At 40.7% G+C, this 20427-nt stretch overlaps 1 long non-coding RNA gene across 11 annotated transcripts in view; it reads right to left on the reverse strand.

The window, feature by feature from the left end:
* The window catches only part of LOC147375705 (uncharacterized), a 94659-nt gene that overhangs the window by 64393 nt on the left and 9839 nt on the right, over window positions 1–20427 (reverse strand). For 8 of the 11 annotated variants that reach the window (XR_015160367.1, XR_015160364.1, XR_015160363.1 and 5 more), the window contains 2 exons: window positions 19747–19892; window positions 9958–10090 (listed from right to left, as the gene is read on the reverse strand). This is a non-coding gene — a long non-coding RNA (uncharacterized LOC147375705). Of the gene's footprint in view, window positions 1–9957; window positions 10091–15127; window positions 16248–19746; window positions 19893–20427 lie in introns of those variants that run through there. The other 3 variants (XR_015160370.1, XR_015160373.1, XR_015160372.1) reach the window with 2 other exon arrangements.

The raw sequence follows: 20427 nt of genomic DNA on the forward strand, positions 1-20427 counted from the left end.
GCAGACCATGCAAGGATAGAAGGCAAACAGCACTAATTAGAGAAAAACATCACAGCTAGAAGGGTTCTGAACTGTTAGTGGAGCAAAAACAAATGAAAGTCAGGCAGTGTTTTATTAAAAGTCTAAACATCATGTGATAATAGTGATTATTTACAGGCTAATGGTTCGTAAGAGAGAAAATAGTCTTTCTGTATGTGTACAGAAACAATAGGAAGAGCATTATTTGAGAAATCAAAGAGAACTTAGAAAAAAGCAATTTTTAAATGACCAAAGAATTAAAAAATGAAAAAAAGAAACACTTAAAAAAGAAGAGGTTAATGAATAAGCAACAAATAGTTCGTGCTCAGCTGATCTCCATAATAATGCTGGTGTTTGGGGACAGAAATAACCTCATATTATAGGCTTTCTGGGACTTAGGGAGGGAGCTGCACTATAAATTACTATGTACTCTGGGGACTGAGTTAGACACACAGTGTAACTCTATATCTGCCCTTACCCATCTCAGAAGGTCCAGCCAGCTTAAACCCTTTCCCATCCCCTCAAAGGAAAAGAAAGGCCTTGTGGTTAAGAGAAAAGAGGCCAGAATGGGGAAAACCTGGGTGGGAGTACTGGAACAGTCTCTTATTAGCTAGGTTGCAGTAGATGACACAACCTTGCTAGCCTCCGTGACCGCATCTGAAAAGCGGGGCTACCATCTCTGAAGAGTACCTCTCTCAGAGGGCTGTGTGAGTGATCAATATGAAGATGCACATTGAGGATACAGGTCTCCCATCTTCAGGGGGAGCAGTCAGAGCCCAATCCAATTGTTCGTTTTATAGGTAAGAAAACTAATATCTAGAAAAGTAAAAATCTAGCCCAATTGTTAATAGTTTCAAAGCCTGGACTAGAACCTAAATCTTGATTCTTAATTCAATATTTTTGCATTTCAACGTGCCTTCATGGAGCTTTGCAAATATTCTCCTGCAATGATTTTGCCCTTTTCTGAACATTTTCAGAAAGTGCCACTTTCAGCCAGTACCATCAGTAGAGCACTTGCATATTCCCAAGTGATAAATTTGCTCCTTCAACTACATTGTAAGTTCCTTCAAGTGATAAAAGAGGTTTCAAACACCTTCTATCTACCCATACATATCTACTCAAATGCTAGTCACGTAATGTTGTTAGCTGATTGATAGAGTGCTTTCTTTCGGAAGAGGTTTTACTTGGGATAAAATGTTACTGTGAAGAAGATGCTGGCCAGCTGCTCAGGTCTATAGAAGATCAGATCACACGAAATGGGTTTTGAACATGCCCAAAGAGACCCATAAAAAATCAACTGCAAGGGAATTTAAATACAGAAATAAGGGGACAAAGAAGGCAGAAGGCCCTTTCTTCATGTCCATGTTTTTAAACAATCTATTTTTAGATGAAAATGCATTGACAACTATAACAATATTGTAATTATCCTCCAATTAAAATTAATTAATTAATTTTTAAAAAGTGCATTGACACAGGCCATTGGTTCTTAACCTGTAGTTGGTAAACCCTAAATGTTGCAGAGTTACTGCAAAGGATCTGGAAATTGATTTGTACATCAAACATTGTAGAATGAATAAATGTTTTGCACCTACTTACAATATTTTGTCCCCAAAATGCATGTACAATCTATTTTGATTTAATAAAATTGCAAATTCTTTTAAATGAATTGTGGACTTGGCTGTAATTTTTTATCATTGCACATTTTTAATTCAGTCAACAAAGCTGTGTCTAATATTTATTGAACATTTTCAGTGTGGCTAGCACAGTGCTATGCCATCCAGATTATTTTTGTTTACCTCTTGTTAGCACCCAGAAGGTAGGTACAACTGTTACCCCAAGAAACTGAGGCTTGTAGAGTTTAATTAACTCACCATTTGGTTTTACTAGCAGGAGATGATGGAGCCAGACTCTGACTCTGAAGTTTGTGGCATTGCCCCTGGTTAGGATACTTTGTAACTGACAGGTATAAAATATTTTACCTATTTACATCAATGTATATGTATGCAGGAAATGGGTGTTGATCCATGAAATTTGATGTTTTAAGAAGATTCTCATATTTGCAAGGATAGTAGCACAAACTAGAGGTTACAAGTGGCTCTGGAATAACTAGCTCTCTGACTTTGGGTGAGCCAGGTGCTTAGAACTAAGGAATTCAACTGACTGATTTCTAGAAATAGCTCCAAGACAGAAATTCTGTCATTTTCTAATTCATATCAGCATTTCCCAAGATAGATTCTGCAGAATTCTGTCAAAAAGGACCCTCCACAGAAAAGGCTTCCATGGTCAAACAAGTCTGGAAAACATCAGAAATGAAGAGAACCACCATACACAAAAGAGAATATCCTCTTTTGGAAATTCATAATTACACTTTCACATATTATATAAGTCCTGTATACGTAGTTCAAATATTATATAAGTCCTGCAGCGCATTGGCTTACACACGTTCTCTTCTTGCAAGACTTCTCAAGAAGGAAACATTTTTCATTCTGTGTAACCCAGAGCACCCTAAAAATACCTGAGTATTAAATGTCTTCTGTATATAATTACTTTCATGGAAGTATTTCCATAGAATATTTGTAGATTATAATCTCACTCTGGCAGTTAAAATGTTTCTGAATCAAAGCAGTAAGTTATGACAACTGACTTCTGAGAGTCTTCCAAACAGTGCCATTCTTTTAGTGATACTGGCTTTCAGAAAGCTCTTTAGCCTAAAGGTAGATTTATCTAAGGACTATACAGACTGCTAATTTTTTTGTTTCTCTTCAAGCATGAAATAAAATTTTTTATCACAGTGACACTCTGAAGGTTCTGTTTTTCTCTTTTCAAAATCTGTTCTAGACTAATGGTTCTCAAATGTTATTATCATCAGAATCACCTGGAAGGCTTGTTAAGCCTACCACAGAATTGCTGTGTCTACCTCAATCGCTAAGCCTACCACAGAAACCGAGGAACTCATTCAGCAGATCGGGACTGAAGCCAGAGCACTGACCTGACTAACATGCTTCTGGTCTGGGGACTATGCCATTCCTCTAGATTTCTTGTTTCAGACTGAGATCATGAAGTAGAACATGGAAGACGTTTTGGTCTCTGCTTCCATCATCAACGGCTGTTCTTGTTTGCTTTCTGTAAGCCTGACCCTTAGATACTGAGCCACATACCTATGGTGTTTTCTTTGTGTTTTGAATTTTTACTTTAAAAAGTGTCAAAAGCTTCAGAAATCAAATATAAAGAAAGGAGTTGGGAGAACAGAGAATGTCTTTGACTAATTTTAATAAAAGAAACTTTGAAAATATTTTATGTTTAACTATTTAAGAGATAAATTTCTTATTTCTCATTTAATCATATGGATTAAATGAACTTATTCTTGTCTCCTTGGAGGAGTGATTAAGTAACATTTTGTAAATACAGACAAACTTTACATCACTGACACTTGGGCTGGGGCTCCATTCACCAAAACCCACAGAACTTTAATTGACCTTTAATTTCTACAGCAGAAATTTTGACGATGCTAAAGAAGCCATAGGGACTTCCCAGGTGGCTCAGTGGTAAAGAATCCAACTGCAATGCAGGAGACATGCATTCGATCCCTGGGTCAGGAAGATCTCTTGGAGAAGGAAATGGCAACCCACCCCACTATTCTTGCCTGGGAAATCCCATGGACAGAGGAGCCTGGTGGACTACAGTCCATAGGGTCGCAGATTCAGACATGACTTAATGACTAAACAAAAACAACAAAAAGATGCTATAGAGTCAAGGAACCCTTTAAAATAATAGTGATTATAAATGTAGCACAGAATCACAAAATTGGCACAGCCTGAGCTGCATAGGAACCTGGAATGTTAGGTCCATGAATCAAGGCAAACTGGAAGTGGTCAAACAGGAGATGGCAAGAGTGAACATTGACATTCTAGGGATCAGTGAACTAAAATGGACTGGAATGGGTGAATTTAACTTAGATGACCATTGTATCTATTACTGTGGGCAGGAATCCCTTAGAAGAAATGGAGTAGCCATCATGGTCAAAAAAAGAGTCTGAAATGCAGTACTTGGATGCAATCTCAAAAACGACAGAATGATCTCTGTTCGTTTCCAAGGCAAATCATTCAATATCACAGTAATCCAAGCCTATGCCCCAACCAGTAATGCTGAAGAAGCTGAAATTGAACGGTTCTATGAAGACTTACAAGACCTTTTAGAACTAACACCCCAAAAAGATGTCCTTTTCATTATAGGGGACTGGAATGCAAAAGTAGGAAGTCAAGAAACACCTGGAGTAACAGGCAAATTTGGCCTTGGAGTACAGAATGAAGCAGGGCAAAGGCTAATAGAGTTTGGCCAAGAGAACGCATTGGTCAATGCAAACACCCTCTTCCAACAACACAAGAGAAGACTCTACACATGGACATCACCAGATGGTCAACACCGAAATCAGATTGATTCTATTCTTTGCAGCCAAAGATGTAGAAGCTCTATACAGTCAGCAAAAACAAGACCAGGAGCTGACTGTGGCTTAGATCATGACCTCCTTGTTGCCAAATTCAGACTTAAATTGAAGAAAGTAGGGAAAACCACTAGACCATTCAGGTATGACCTAAATCAAATTCCTTATGATTATACAGTGGAAGTGAGAAATATATTTAAGGGACTAGAGCTGATAGATAGAGTGCCTGATGAACTATGGACAGAGGTTTGTGACACTGTACAGGAGACAGGGATCAAGACCATCCCCATGGAAAAGAAATGCAAAAAAGCAAAACGGCTGTCTGGGGAGGCCTTACAAATAGCTGTGAAAAGAAGAGAAGCAAAAAGCAAAGGAGAAAAGGAAAGATATAAGCATCTGACTGCAGAGTTCAAAAGAATAGCAAGGAGAGATAAGAAAGCCTTCCTCAGCGATCAATGCAAAGAAATAGAGGAAAACAACAGAATGGGAAAGACTAGAGATCTCTTCAAGAAAATTAGAGATACCAAGGGAACATTTCATGCAAAGATGGGCTCAATAAAGGACACAAATGGTAGAGACCTAACAGAAGCAGAAGATATTAAGAAGAGGTGGCAAGAATACACAAAAGAACTGTACAAAAAAGATCTTCATGACCCAGATAATCACGATGGTGTGATCATTGACCTAGAGCCAGACATCCTGGAGTGTGAAGTCAAGTGGGCCTTAGAAAGCATCACTACGAACAAAGCTAGTGGAGGTGATGGAATTCCAGTGGAGCTATTTCAAATCCTGAAAGATGATGCTGTGAAAGTGCTGCACTCAATATGCCAGCAAATTTGGAAAACTCAGCAGTGGCCACAGGACTGGAAAAGGTCAGTTTTCATTCCAGTCCCAAAGAATGCTCAAACTACTGCACAATTGCACTCATCTCACACGCTAGTAAAGTAATGCTCAAAATTCTCCAAGCCAGGCTTCAGCAATATGTGAACCGTGAACTTCCAGATGTTCAAGCTGGTTTTAGAAAACACAGAGGAACCAGAGACCAAATTGCCAACATCCGCTGGATCATCGAAAAAGCAAGAGAGTTCCAGAAAAACACCTATTTCTGCTTTACTGACTATGCCAAAGCCTTTGACTGTGTGGATCACAATAAACTGTGGAAAATTCTGAAAGAGATGGGAATACCAGACCACCTGACCTGCCTCTTGAGAAATCTATATGCAGGTCAGGAAGCAACAGTTAGAACTGGACATGGAGCAACAGACTGGTTCCAAATAGGAAAAGGAGTATGTCAAGGCTGTATATTGTCACCCTGCTTATTTAACTTATATGCAGAGTACATCATGAGAAACACTGGGCTGGAAGAAGCACAAGCTGGAATCAAGATTGCCAGGAGAAATATCAATAACCTCAGATATGCAGATGACACCACCCTTATGGCAGAAAGTGAAGAGGAACTAAAAAGCCTCTTGATGAAGGTGAAAGAGGAGAGTGAAAAAGTTGGCTTAAAGCTCAACATTCAGAAAACTAAGATCGTGGCATCTGGTCCCATCACTTCATGGCAGATAGATGGGGAAACAATGGAACCAGTGTTAGACTTTATTTTTGGGGGCTCCAAAATCTCTGCAGATGGTGACTGCAGCCATGAAATTAAAAGACGCTTACTCCTTGGAAGGAAAGTTATGACCAACCTAGATAGCATATTCAAAAGCAGAGACATTACTTTGCCAACAAAGGTCCGTCTAGTCAAGGCTATGGTTTTTCCAGTGGTCATGTATGGATGTGAGGGTTGGACTGTGAAGAAAGCTGAGTGCTGAAGAATTAATGCTTTTGAACGGTGGTGTTGGAGAAGACTCTTGAGAGTCCCTTGGAGGAGATCCAACCAGTCTATCCTAAAGGAGATCAGTCCTGGGTGTTCACTGGAAGGACTGATGCTGAAGCTGAAACTCCAGTACTTTGGCCACCTCATGCGAAGAGTTGACTCATTGGAAAAAACTCTGATGCTGGGAGAGATTGGGGGCAGGAGGAGAAGGGGATAACAGAGGATGAGATGGCTGGATGGCATCATGGACTCGATGGACATGAGTTTGAGTGAACTCCGGGAGTTGATGATGGACAGGGAGGCCTGGCATGCTGTGATTCATGGGGTCACAAAGAGTCAGACACAATTGAGCAACTGAACTGAGAAGAACTGATATAATAAATGTGTTCCCGAGAATCTGCAAGTCAAATTACAGTCAATTGGATCCTATTTACATATCCTAATTTTGGATATACCCAACTGACACTGTTTCTTAACTTTTTACTTTGACGTGTCTGCTTAGTATGAGCTCCTCAGCCCTACTGACCTGTCAAGGAAGAAAGGACAGCAACTAACCCTTACTGAGCATATTCTAAGGGCTACATCATCTTATCTACAACAAATCTGTGATGAGGGACTGATCCCTAGAAAAGTTGAGGCCAGGAAGCTCCCATTGATAAGTGGTAGCTTTAGGACATAAGTCAGCCGTGAGCAGTCCAAAGTCCACTTTTTTCACGCCCTGCCCCCCCTTCACCAATCACTGTGCTTCAAGACCTTAGTGATCCTTGGATGGAATAGGTGGGCTCCCTCTTCAAAGGACAGCTATAAGGGAGAATTATTTGGTGTTGGAATGAATTACCAATAATTTATAGGTTTTAAAATTATCATTTTCACATATGTGTCACCTCAGTGGTGAAAACATCTGATACTTAAACTGAGAGGCATAAAATTAAATCAAAACGTTTCACTCAGAAGTATGCAAAATGTTACACCTTTACCTACCATTGTTTAATAAGACCAGAAAATAACCCAAGGGAGTAATTAAAAAACAGGTACAATTTAAAGGTCCTCCATGAGCACCTTTACATTAATCTCAAGCTTAGGAAGGCACATGTAGCATTAGTCTATATACTCTACGTGTAGTGAAAACACCACCATTATCAACTTGCTAGCACTGCCTTGGTTATATAAAGCAGGTCATGGCAGTGTTCTTGGTAAAAGGGAAAACATCCTATCTACGCAGGCTCTGAAACCCTGTGCAAACAAATTTCTCCCAAGTAAGCTGAGCTCTGCCCACGGAGCATACTTTAGGGCTTAGTATATGTGTAAGCTGAGTTCCCTGCTATTATCCACACTGTCAGGAAGGCTTTTATGAATGTGTGACCTTAGGTTTTAAAAGGAGACCACAGAAGCTGACAATGACCTAAACTACCTGTGAATGTCAGCCTTTCAGCTCAGAGAATATTACTGATGAACCCAGGTTACACAGGGCTGCTGTGCTGCTTTGAAACCAGGCAGAACATTGCCAGTTTTAATAGTTACTGGGGTGTGAGAGACACGGCAATAGGCTGTTCATGACACCTCTGGGAAAGTGTTTGCTAGAAATAAACAAGGCTTGTGAATAGAGCTCTAGCACTCTGGGACCTCTGGTTTTCACTGGTTAATTCTCCAGATTACTTCGATAACTTGTGTCAACAGAAATCCAGCTTCTTCTGAGCAGAATTAAATGCCACTGTTCTGCATAGAATGATAACAGCTCCCTGCTCACTCAGAGTATCAGAATTTCTAGATCAGAGACACAGACTGACATTTATAACATTTAAATTAGCAAGAGTCTAACAAAGTTCCTACTTTCCTTCCTTCCTTGCTGTAACATTTCCTGACCACCTACTCCTATGAGACACACTAGTGATACAAAGACGATAAGGTATGGTCTATTCCTCTAAAGGGCTCAATCTAATCCACAAAATAAACATGAAATGCACATAACACTATAGTAGGACAGATGCTATGGTAGAAGACACAACATCACAGGAGACCAACAGGTAGCAGCCTACTGCATCATGTTTCACAGAGGTGACATTTCAATTTGGTATTAATTGATGGCAAGGAATTTTGCCTGGTGGAAGAGGAGGTGATAAAAAGAATTCTTTGGGTAGAGAAAAGATCATATGCAAAGACAAGGCAGTGAAATAGGGTATGGTATGCCAGGAATGGTGAGGAGTTCTCTGTGGTTGCCACAAAGAGTTTGAGGGAATGACGGAAGAAATAGCACAAAGTCTAGACTTTTTAACTAGGGCAAGGGTTTGGGGTGGACATGGGAAATTGAAGGCAGTGAAATTGAAGGGTTGCTGAGGTACAGATTCATTGGGATGAGGGAGGGTGGGAAGATGAAATCCCAAGGAGATGACTAGTCCTATCAAGTATCCAGTCCAAATACATTTGGACAAGTCTTTGCTAAAGAAGTGTCCATGTCTGAATGTGGTGAATCAGACTTCTTCATGCCACCGTGTCTGGAGAAAGAGTCACTGTTACTATTTCTTATAGACCAGAAAAGAGAGAAAACCCTCTCTCCTTTCCTTTCAAAGGGAGATAATATTAACCCTTACAGAGATTAGCCATCTTTTTCTCCTCAGATCTCACCTCTCCAAGGTATCTTCCACACTGTTGCCAGAGTCATCTTCCTAAAGCACTGCTTTTATTTTTTTTTTTATAAAAATAATTTATTGCCAAATATCAAAATGAATCCACCACAGGCATACATGTGTTCCCCATCCTGAACCCTCCTCCCTCCTCCCTCCCCATACCATCCCTCCGGGTCGTCCCAGTGCACCAGCCCCAAGCATCCAGCATCGTAAAGCACTGCTTTTAAAAGCTAGCTTCTCAGTGACTAGAGTCTGAAGTTTGAATTCTTTAGCAGTATTAGCTTTTCCTTATACAACACATCTTTCTACACTTATGTGCTTCTGCTCATGTAGGAATGACATCTCTTTCTCCCCTACTCTTAATCTGTCAAAATTCTACTTGTCTGAAGTTCAGCATAATGGCCAGCTCCCCAGTGAGACCTCTCTTAATTCTTCGCATCATGATTATTCCTTCCTTGTTGACCCATGTTCTCCTGGGCTCCCGCCAGCTGGTTCCCACCAGCACCTATTTTACTCTGTCCTGTAGTTTAGGTGTCTCTGGGAAGTTCTTATTGGAGTGGACATCTTGACTAGGGACAAGGGAAAGAAAGGGAGGGAAGAAGTTTAGCTTCTGAGTAGACACAGTAACTGACTCCTAGATAAGAAGCAGGTACAGGCAGTCTGAGCAGGAAATAAGTGAGACACAGATGCCAAAGTGGAAGACTGTAAATACTTTGGCCACCTGATGCGAAGGGCTAACTCACTGGAAAAGATCCAGATGCTGGGAAAGATTGAGGGCAGGAGGAGAGGGGGGCAACAGTAAAGATGAGATGGTTAGAGGGCATCACCAACTCAATGGACGTGAGTTTGAGCACACTCTGGGAGCTACTGAAAGACTGGGAAGCCTGGTGTGCTGCAGTTCATGGGATCTCAAAGAGTCAGACATGAATGAGCAACTGAACAACAGTGAACAACTGCAACAATCTTTCCCAAGCTCTTCTACAAAGTGGCCTCTAACCTGGAAATAAATCCTGTTTCTCTCCTCTTGAGTCTGAGATGGCCTTAGGACTCACCTGTAACCAACAGAATACTGCACAAGTAATGTTGCATGGCCTCTGAGGTGACACCCTACGGCCTTCCCCTGGTTCTCTTGCGATGCTTGCTCAGCCTCCATGTATGAAGTCTGTCTCCTCAAAGACTACAGCGCTGCAAGAGACAGTAGACAGTCTTAGTAGACAGTCTCAGAGTAAACTCAGAGACTATGCTGGTGCTCCAGTAGACAGTCCCCGCTAAGCTCACATTCCACACCCCCACCAAGGTGACAGACTTGTCAGTAAAATCATCTTAGACCCTTTTGGCCAGCCATCTTCCAGCTGAGTACCCCTAAGTGACCTGGTCACCTCACGAGGAACAGAAGAATCTTTTTCTTTCAGAAGAAGCTGCTGCTGCTGCTAAGTCGTTCAGTCGTGTCCGACTCTGCGTGACCCCATAGACGGCAGCCCACCAGGCTCCCCTGTCCCTGGGATTCTCCAGGCAAGAATATTGGAGTGGGTTGCCATTTCCTTCTCCAATGCATGAAAGTGAAAAGTGAAAGTGAAGTTGCTCAGTTGTTTCCGACTCTTAGCGACCCCATGGACTGCAGCCTACCAGGCTCCTCCATCCATGGGATTTTCCAGTCAAGAGCACTGGAGTGGGGTGCCATTGCCTTCTCCCCATAGAAGCTGAGTCCTGGCCAAATTACTGGCTCACAGAATCCGCAAGATACAATTTAATGGCTTCTGTTTTAGGTTACTATCTTTTGGAATACTTTGTTTTAAAGCAGTAGATACCAGAAAAGTCAGGGAATGAATGAATCCTAACTCTTTTATTCCTAAAGTAAATTGGTCTGAAAGAGTTGTAATCACTGGCCAGTTGGAGACAAAAACTTCTGGGACCTCCTGATAACATTTAAGGTGCTTAGTGAGAATCAGTGAATCCTTAACTGTAAACACCTGCCTGAGGCCACTGGGGCCCAGAGGCCACCCTCTAAGGGCAGCGTTGCTGATCTGACCAGCAGAAGGTGCCCCATTTTAGGTCTGTGGAAGCTCACTGCACTTTGTAAGAGCACAAATTAGAAGTCAGAGGAATGAAAAGATTCTTTGTGCTCAGAAGATGGTAGAGACCAAGAAGAAAGAAAGGCATACATGCTCAGTCATTTCTGACTCTTTGAGACCCCACGGATTGTAGCCTGCGAGGCTTCTTTGTCCATGGAATTTTCCACGCAGAAATAATACTGGAGTGGGTTGCCATTTCCTCCTCCAGGGGGTCTTCCTGACCAGAGATTGATCCTGCATCTCCTGCCTTAGCAGGTGGATTCTTTACCATTGCGCCATCCAGAGGCTTGATAAATACCTGTTGTGTGAACTGACTGAATGCAGAAATTGAAGGCAATACTGGTAGTACAGTTTCCTGAGAGGAAATGGGCAGCTAAGCAATACAGGATGCCATATGCACTGTGACTGGACATGGGATGCAGATCCAGACTCTCCTTCTTCTGAGACATTTTAGTCAGAATGCTTGTAGGTCAGAAACTGTGACCAGTCTGCTGGAGGACTCCTTGTGGAAGAACTTCCTGAGGATTCTGGCTCTGAGTTGAGTGTCTTGCCCTGAGGAGCTCACCCAGCCCTCTGCCTACCATCAGCATCTTCATCTGAAGGTTCTACTTGTTGCTCACACAGCATTTGCCTTTCTCTTCTCACCATTCTGCAGAACTCATTAGTTAAGTGCTAGCTAGCACCCAGATACCCCTAATCGTTTTCTACCATTATTCTAAGCCCTACATGAAACATTCCTCTTTTCTGAGCTCACAATAGCTTCTTTTTCCTCAGGACCATATTTAAGATCTCCCATACTGATTTAAATCTATTAATGTCTGAAGGAGAGACTGACGCAAGACCAATGCACAGGCCCTCACAGTTGTCCTGAAAAGGGAATGATGAGATTTCTGATCTCTAAAGCAGCTTTTTTTTTTTTACAGGAAGATCAAAATCATGTCCTGTATTTTCAGAAGGCCTTTCATATTCTTATTCAATGCATATTTTTGAAGTCATAATCCTGACCGAGAATGTGCTTTAAGCTAGATTTTTAAAAGAGTTAAGATTTTGTTGTGATTTTCAAAGGGCTAAAAATTTTATCAAATATCCTTTTTTCATTACACTGATGACAAATTGCATAATTTTCAGGATTATAACTGCACACTTCCCTTGCACAAATCTTAGGATTCCCAGTCTCCTGGAGAAATCTCAACTTTGTCTCTATTTTCAGAGATTTGTTAACTATACTGCAGTGAAAATGTTAAACAAAAGGACCAGTTTACTTATGGATTCAGGCTAGGAAAGCCTTGAATCAAAACAAATGGAGAAATTGGCTTTAGGGCCAGACAGAATCAAATTCCTGATCAGTTGTGGTTTGGGGAGCCTAATGAAGAGTGATCCCTCAACAAGGGCTGGGATTACTGCACTGTCAGTCATCATTAATCACTGCAGTTCCCCAAATCGCCTGTCTTCAGTCAGGATACCTTTGTTTCACAGGCATTTCTCCATATTCTTGACTAATAGCACACATATTCATTAGTCTATTAGCAGACTAATGAATGTTCATTAACACAGACTTTATCATTTAAATATTTAAGAGGGACTGCTAAATCATTTTTTAAATGTGGTATTTTGTTCAAGGATGCAGTCAATTATGCTAAATTTTAAAAACCAAGCAATGCATTTTTCGGTGTTTTATATGCCTCCTTCTACACTAAGTTCCTTGAGGGCAGGATCTGGGTATGATTCATCTTTGAGTGCTTTTTGGTGCTTGGCCCTGTGCCCAGCACACTGGAGTGAAGTAAACAGCTTTGGAATGAATGAAAAGAAGCGTATTTGAAGAGGTAAGGGTGGATTCCACGTGAACGCACAGACGAGTTCTCTGACAGCCGTGTGATTTAAAAGGAACACATGTACAGCCCTGCAGTTTGTAAGCACTTCCGCACATTTATCATCTCTAAGCCAAGTGTCAGTAAGCTTATTTTATTGTGGAGGAAACTGATTTCTAGATTACGGGATTTATCTCAGAGTTTCTGATTCTCTAGTTCATGGAATGAGGAAACAAAACCACACACACACATAAAATCATATCCCAAAATTCATTCAAGGGGCCCGTGTTTTTAATGTTTTAATCTGCCTACCACATTATCATCAAAATTCTATCTATGGAGGGAGAACATTGAACATCATATTTAAAATCAGTTTCTTCACCTGCAGCTATACATGCCCATACCCTGGTCCTCCGGAACACACAGAGTGGCTGATGGGATCTGACGTGGCTGAACCCACTGACCCAATTTGCAGTGCATGCACATAAAATTCAGTGCTTAGCTTTGCAAACACTTAATCATCAGGTGCGTTGTCAGGAGACAATGAAAAATCAACTCTAGCTTGTAAAAATCTAAAGAACTGCTCCAAAAGAAAGGTGAAATTAAGTATCCCTGCTCAGAAATGTCTGATGTCCTTGCAATATTAGGAATGTGGCAATAAGGTAAAATTCTCCATGATGTTGCTTATTTTGATATGCTTTTAAGCATTATCTGAATACACTTATCATCAAAATGATACAAAGGCAGTTCACACCCAGGACAGAAAAACGTGCTCATCATCCTCCCAGCCCCAGCAGTTCTGCCAGCGGGGTGTGAGTGGCAGGTCGAGCCGAACGCAGGAGTGGGCTGGGGAACGTTGCCTCCTCCTCGTGTGAGGCAAAGCCAAAAACGGTTCCTCATTACTGCTGGGTCTTTGATCTCTCGCTCCCTATTTTTAGAACTCTTCTGTCCAATATCTTCTGCCCCATTGCCATGACCTTTCATGACACACTTCTCCTGGTGGTTATTTTGGGATCCTATTCCTTTCCCAAAGTATTACTACAGCTAGAATTAATGTATGAGGTAGATCAGCACAAGTCTTTGCTTGAAAAAGGACCTAAAAGACATGTTCCACATGAAGGGGAGAGAGCTGGTGCACAAAGGACAGATTCATCATCCATATTTTTAGTCATCAAAGCATTCTAAAAAGGCTGCTCAACGTAGCAGATACCGCAACCTCACAAGACAGCATTATCTAGGTGCCCAATCTGGGCATGCGGATTTTGAAAATGTGTCCAGTACAGCTAAAAAGGTATAAATATGTGTGTTGTTTCTGGGGTAGAGAAAGGAGAAGCAACCATAACAAAAAGATGAGGATTTATCACTTCAGGTTTCTTTTTCAGACCTTCTCTCTCCCTAAATCTACAAATCATATTAAAGAATCAGTGCCAATAATGAGGGAAGGGCAGAGAGATCAAGCATGCTCTGATTGCTCAGTATCCCTTAGAAAAGTATTTCCACACAGAATTTATAAAGGAAGAACAAAAGCTCCCTTGCCAAAAATAAGAAGGGCACATAGATTCAGAAGCAAAAATCCTCCTTGGTGATGACAGAGACATCTTTTGTGTTTATCGCTATACCTTCTGCGTGAAGTACAGTGTTAAATAGATAGGTACGTGAATGAGATAATTTGATGTAATGATAACAGCTAACCTTTATTGAATACCTAGTATATGGCTATGTGACAAGCACTATTCTACAAGATCTTCATAAATTAAATTACTGAATGTTTACAACAAACCCATGAGATATAAGCTTATATTGTTCCCATTTGAGAGAGAAGGATACTGAAATATAGAGAGGCTAGGTATCTCATCCCAGGCCCAACAGTTCTTTTTTTTTTTTTTCTTTTTCTAAAAATGTACTTTTAAAAATAGGGGTTTTTTTTGTTTGTTTGTTTGTTTTTAAGGTCATGCCATGTGGCAGGCATGTGTGATCTTAGTTCCCTGACCAGGAATCTAACCCACACCCCCTGTATTGGAAGCAAGGAATCCTAACCGCTGGACCATCAGGGAAGTCCCTCAGGTCAAAGAGTTCTTAAGTGAGAGGGCCAGAGTTCAACATCAAGCACTTGGGATCCAGAGTTTATGCTTGAAGAGTAAAGAAATGGGTTTTCCTCCCTCTGCTACATCCATGAGGAATTTGAAGAAAGAGCTACACTTAGTCTTATGGCCTGAATTGTATCCTCTCAAAAATTCGTATGTTGAAGTCCTAACCGCAGTACCTCATAATGTGACTATATTTAGAAATAGAGTCTTTCAAGAGGTTATTAAGTTAAAATGAGGTCATTATGGTGTAGTCAATTTGGAGTAATCCAATATGTCTAGTGTCTTTATAAGAAGAAGAAATGGACACAAACATTCATGTACATATGAAGACACAAGAATCACTACTGGCAAGCCAAGGAACAATGCCTTAGAAGAAACCTGCAAATGCACTGATCTTGGACTTCTAGATCCTATAACTGTAAGAAAATAAATCTTAATTAAAATAAATTTTTACTTCTAATCTATGATCATTTGTTATGACAGTCCTAATAACTAACTAATACATTCCATGTTAAAGTGTAAAATGGAAACCAAGGACAATGCATTGGGTCCAAACGACTCAAAATGAATTCAACAATTCAAGGCAGAAAGTTGCCTCCCTTCCATGGTCATTGGTTGACCAGTTATACAACTTTTGCCAGTTCCCAAGTGTTCAGTTCAGTTCAGTTCAGTTGCTCAGTCGTGTCCAACTCTTTGCGACCCCATGAATCGCAGCACGCCAGGCCTCCCTGTCCATCACCAACTCCCGGAGTTCACTGAGACTCACGTCCATCGAGTCAGTGATGCCATCCAGCCATCTCATCCTCTGTCGTCCCCTTCTCCTCCTGCCCGCAATCCCTCCTAGCATCAGAGTCTTTTCCAATGAGTCAACTCTTCACACGAGGTGGCCAAAGTACTAGAGTTTCAGCTTTAGCATCAGTCCTTCCAAAGAAATCCCAGTGCTGATTTCCTTTAGAATGGACTGGTTAGATCTCCTTGCAGTCCAAGGGACTCTCAAGAGTCTTCTCCAACACCACAGTTCAAAAGCATCAATTCTTCAGTGCTTAGCTTTCTTCACAGTCCAACTCTCACATCCATACATGACCACAGGAAAAACCATAGCCTTGACTAGACGGACCTTTGTTGGCAAAGTGATGTCTCTGCTTTTCAATACGCTATCTAGGTTGGTCATAACTTTCCTTCCAAGGAGTAAGCGTCTTTTAATTTCATGGCCACAGTCACCATCTGCAGTGATTTTGGAGCCCCCAAAAATAAAGTCTGACACTGTTTCCCCATCTATTTCCCATGAAGTGATGGGACCAGATGCCATGATCTTCGTTGGTGTTAGTAGGACTTTATTTTCAGTGGCCCAGACAGCTATCCTCCCAGAGGACCCCTAATGAATACACAGATTGCAAAACATGACTCCACTTAAAGTCTGTGAAGGGTATATGATTTCTATGTCTGTAGATTTTCTTGTCCTTGAGTATTTCCATGTTCTGAGTAAAGCCCTTTCTTTACTATACACTCATTTATCAGATACCTCATATTATAAAGCAGTTTTTAGTATAAAAGTTATACTAAAAATAAGAATATAAAAATCACCCATAATCTCATTATCCACAGATAAATGATATTAACAAAGAATGAATGTATATATATACATATGATCTTTATATAAAAGTGGTATCTTGATGTGTATAGAGTTCTTTGTACTGCTTTTGTTCAATTAACACTGTTTTGAGAGTTTTCCCAAGTTATTAGTTTTCAGAAAACATGATTCTAATGGCTTCATGATATTCCTTCCAAGAGATTGTATTATACTTTATTTAACATAAACTCAATACTGGCAAGGATATTGTGAAGCAGGCACTCTCCTAAACTGTTGATAGAAGTAGAAAATGTTATGACCTTCTAGAAAGCAGTTTGACATTATAGATCAATATTATTAAAAGAATTCATACCCACTGCTCCAGTAAAGAAAGGCAAAAGAAAAAATAAACATTCACATTCTCAAGGAAGCTGTGCCAGTCCATCTTTAAATTGCCTTCCTGACATTTGACATTGGCTAGTAGACAGACCTCATGACATCCTAGGTCATTCAATAGAGACACCAGTAGAGTCACATCTTAGTAGTAAACCCGAACTATCTCTTGAGTGAAGGGTTCTCTAGACCTGCCCTAGGAAAGTATAAGGCCTTGAATGGGTCGAGCTAATCTGCATATAACTTAACGACCTGCCAAAGCAAAATACCACACCATTTATAGAAAGAAAACAAACAATATTTGTTTGGAAATACAATAACATAATATTTATAACACTCAGCTTCCAAGTAAAAAATTACTAGACATGCCGAATAGCAGGAAAATGTGATCCAGAATCAGGAGAAAAAGTAATCAATAGAAACAAACTTAGAAATTACAGGATTAATGAGACTAGAAAATGATAATATTAAAAGAGCTATTATAACTGGACAGATCACCAGTCCAGGTTCAATGCATGAGACAGGGTGCTCAGGGCTGGTGCACTGGGATGACCCAGAGGAATGGGATGGGGAGGGAGGGGGGAGGAGAGTTCAGGATGGGGAACACATGTACACCCATTGCTGATTCATGTCAATGTATGGCAAAACCACTACAATATTATAAAGCAATTAGCCTCCAATTAAAATAAGTAAAATAAAAATAAGTAAGAATTTAAAAAGCTATTATAACTGTGTACAAGTATTTAAGGTAAAATATAAATGTAAAGTGTAAGATATTTTTTAAAAATCAAATAGTTTATTTTCAGACTGCAATGAAATCAAACTAGAAATGAATATTTATTATTATTTATTTAGAAATAAATAAGTAACTAGAATGATGTCTGGAAAATATCCAAATATTCAAATCCTAAATAACACACTAACCCAAGAGTCAAATTGAAATTAAAAAGGAAATCAGAAAAGCCTTTCAAATGAATGAAAATAAAAGCATATGTATCAAATTTTCTGGGATGCAGCTGGAGCATCTATAGGTAAATCTACAGCACTAAATGATTACAATAGAAAGAAAAAAGATCTTAAGTCAGTGACCTGAGGTTCCACATTAAGAAACTTGACAAATAAAAGGAAACTGAACCCAAAGTAAACAAAACAAATAAAGCCAGATGGCATACCACAAACAATGGGGGAATAAAATTAAACCATACTTTAAAATACTACTAAATGTAATGGCATGCTGGGTCATAGCCCTCTTGCCGATTATGCTCTTCTTTCCTGTTTACTTCCAATGTGGTCCACTGCTGAGAAAAAAGGCTTCAATAGCTAGGCTTACCTTTAAAACTATATAACAGAAATCTTGGGATTCACTATGCACCATTTCTAGGGAGGCCAAGAATACAATTCACACATCCATTAGTTATTATCGGCTTCCCTGGTGGCTCAGAGGGTAGAGCATCTGCATGCAATGTGGGAGACCCGGGTTCGATCCCTGAGTCAGGAAGATCCCCTGGAGAAGGAAATGGCAACCCACTCCAGTACCTTGCCTGGAAAATCCCATGGACAGAGAAGCATGGTAGGCTACAGTCCATGGGGTTGCAAAGTGTCAGACACGACTGAGCAACTTCACTTTCACTTCACTTTAGTTATTATCACAATGCCAGAACATGTAACTTCACCTAAAAGGCCATAAGTAGACATCAGGAAGCCTAGACTGCTTACCAAAGGGAAGTGGAAAGGCATTCAAAACAAAACTACCCAACCCCTTACTAACAAGATTGTCAGAGGACCCTCTGAGTTTACACTGATATTATGTCATTTAAGTATAGTTGTTTAAAACCAAGCAGAGACAGACTCAGCCTGTTCTTTCAAGCTTCACAAAAGAAGCACTGGAATTTCCAAGAGCAACACCATCAAGGGCAGTGAGAAGACCTCACCGCTAGCATAGCCCACATACACAAAAGGATCCAGAGGCAGTGTATACACAATGCACCCTTATGAGGGGACACAGTATTTGCACACAGGCATTATTTACCTGGGCTCCCCGGTAGCTCAGACGGTAATCTGCCTGCAATGCAGGAGATCCAGGTTCAATCCCTAGACTGGGAAGCTCCCCTGCAGAAGAGAATGGCAGTCCACTCCAGTATTCTTGCCTGGAGAATTCCATGGACAGAGGAGCCCGGCAGGCTACATTCCATGGGATGCAAAGAGTCGGACACTACTGAGCAACTACATATTATTTACCTATGCTCTCACCACTCTAGACCATGCCGTCCTCAAAGTCAGAGACCACATGTTAGTCACCTCCGTATCCCTAAACCCTAGCATGGTGCAATCATTTAATAAATGTCCTTTAAAGTCAAGTGGGAACCCCCCTAGCAACCTAAAGGGTTGTAGAAAACACCCAATGTGATAGCCTTGAGACTTAGAACACAAAACAAGGCTTCTGATCCAAGTTGAAACTAAAGAACACAGGCTTACTATCTCTTTCCTGAGTTCAATTCAATTTTTGAAACATTTAAAAAATGGATTTGTTTCCAGCCTTCAGTGAGTATTTGGGTGGGACTGGATTTTATCTGAACTAGTCTGCCCATCCTTTTCCCACGGTGTTCTGGAAGAAAGCAAAGAGTGGTGACTCACAAGCTGGCGCTATTCTTAGTTCCTATGTACTGACAGCAGACTGAATTCCAGAAGAGAGGCATTTACTGAATACAAAGGATTAAAACCTGGATGTCCTGGCCCTAAAATGTGCTTCATGTCATAAACTTTCCAACATGATGCTAAATTAGCTGCATTTGGTTCCAGATGGTTAATGCCTAGTGAGTGGAAAGGTGACTTCAAGTGGAAATTGCCTCAATTCTTATTTATGTCACTTCAGAATTATTCCCTGAGTTTACCTCACACCCTCATCTCCTACCTCCTTCCTTGGCTCCAGCTTTCTGAATTTCAGGCTCTTGAAAACAGTGCTTGCAGGATGGCCCAACTATGAAAGTAGTCCTTTCTAGCCACCTCTCCTGGATGGAGACTCAAGGACTTTTCTATTGGAAACTGCAGAGCAAGGACCTAGGAAGTGCAGAAAACCCACAGAAAAGAAAGGTGATTGGAATCAGGATGAGCTATGTTAACAAGAAAATAATGAATAATAATAATTATAATAATGACAATAATGAATCCACAGGAATGTCATAATTCACTATGTTCTTCTCATTCCACCCCAACACACAAGTACCCATACACACACATGTACACACAACACATACTTCAGTACACTTGTCCAATACTCTTTTCACATAGTCCTCTGACTTCCTTCTGAGTTTCCACTCCCTTAATGAGTTGTTGTTCAGTCGCTCAGTTGTGTCCAACTCTTTGCAACCCCTTGGACAGCAGCACACCAGGCTTCCCTGTCCTTCATCATCTCCCAGAGTTTGCTCAAACTCATGTCTGTTGAGTCAGTGAAGGGCATCACCCTTTATGAGGGCTTTATGAGGGCTTGCTCATTTTTATATTTTCTTAGTGTTGTCACCTTGCCTTTATAGAGCCACTGTATTACTTCAGGGCAGTCTCAGACTGCCATGGCACTTCCTTCTGTCTTTGAAAC

The sequence above is a fragment of the Bos grunniens genome, chromosome 3 (assembly GCF_055505025.1).
Source record: "Bos grunniens cultivar Pamir isolate PY7600 chromosome 3, Bosgru_T2T1.0, whole genome shotgun sequence".
Classification (NCBI taxonomy): domain Eukaryota; kingdom Metazoa; phylum Chordata; class Mammalia; order Artiodactyla; family Bovidae; genus Bos; species Bos grunniens.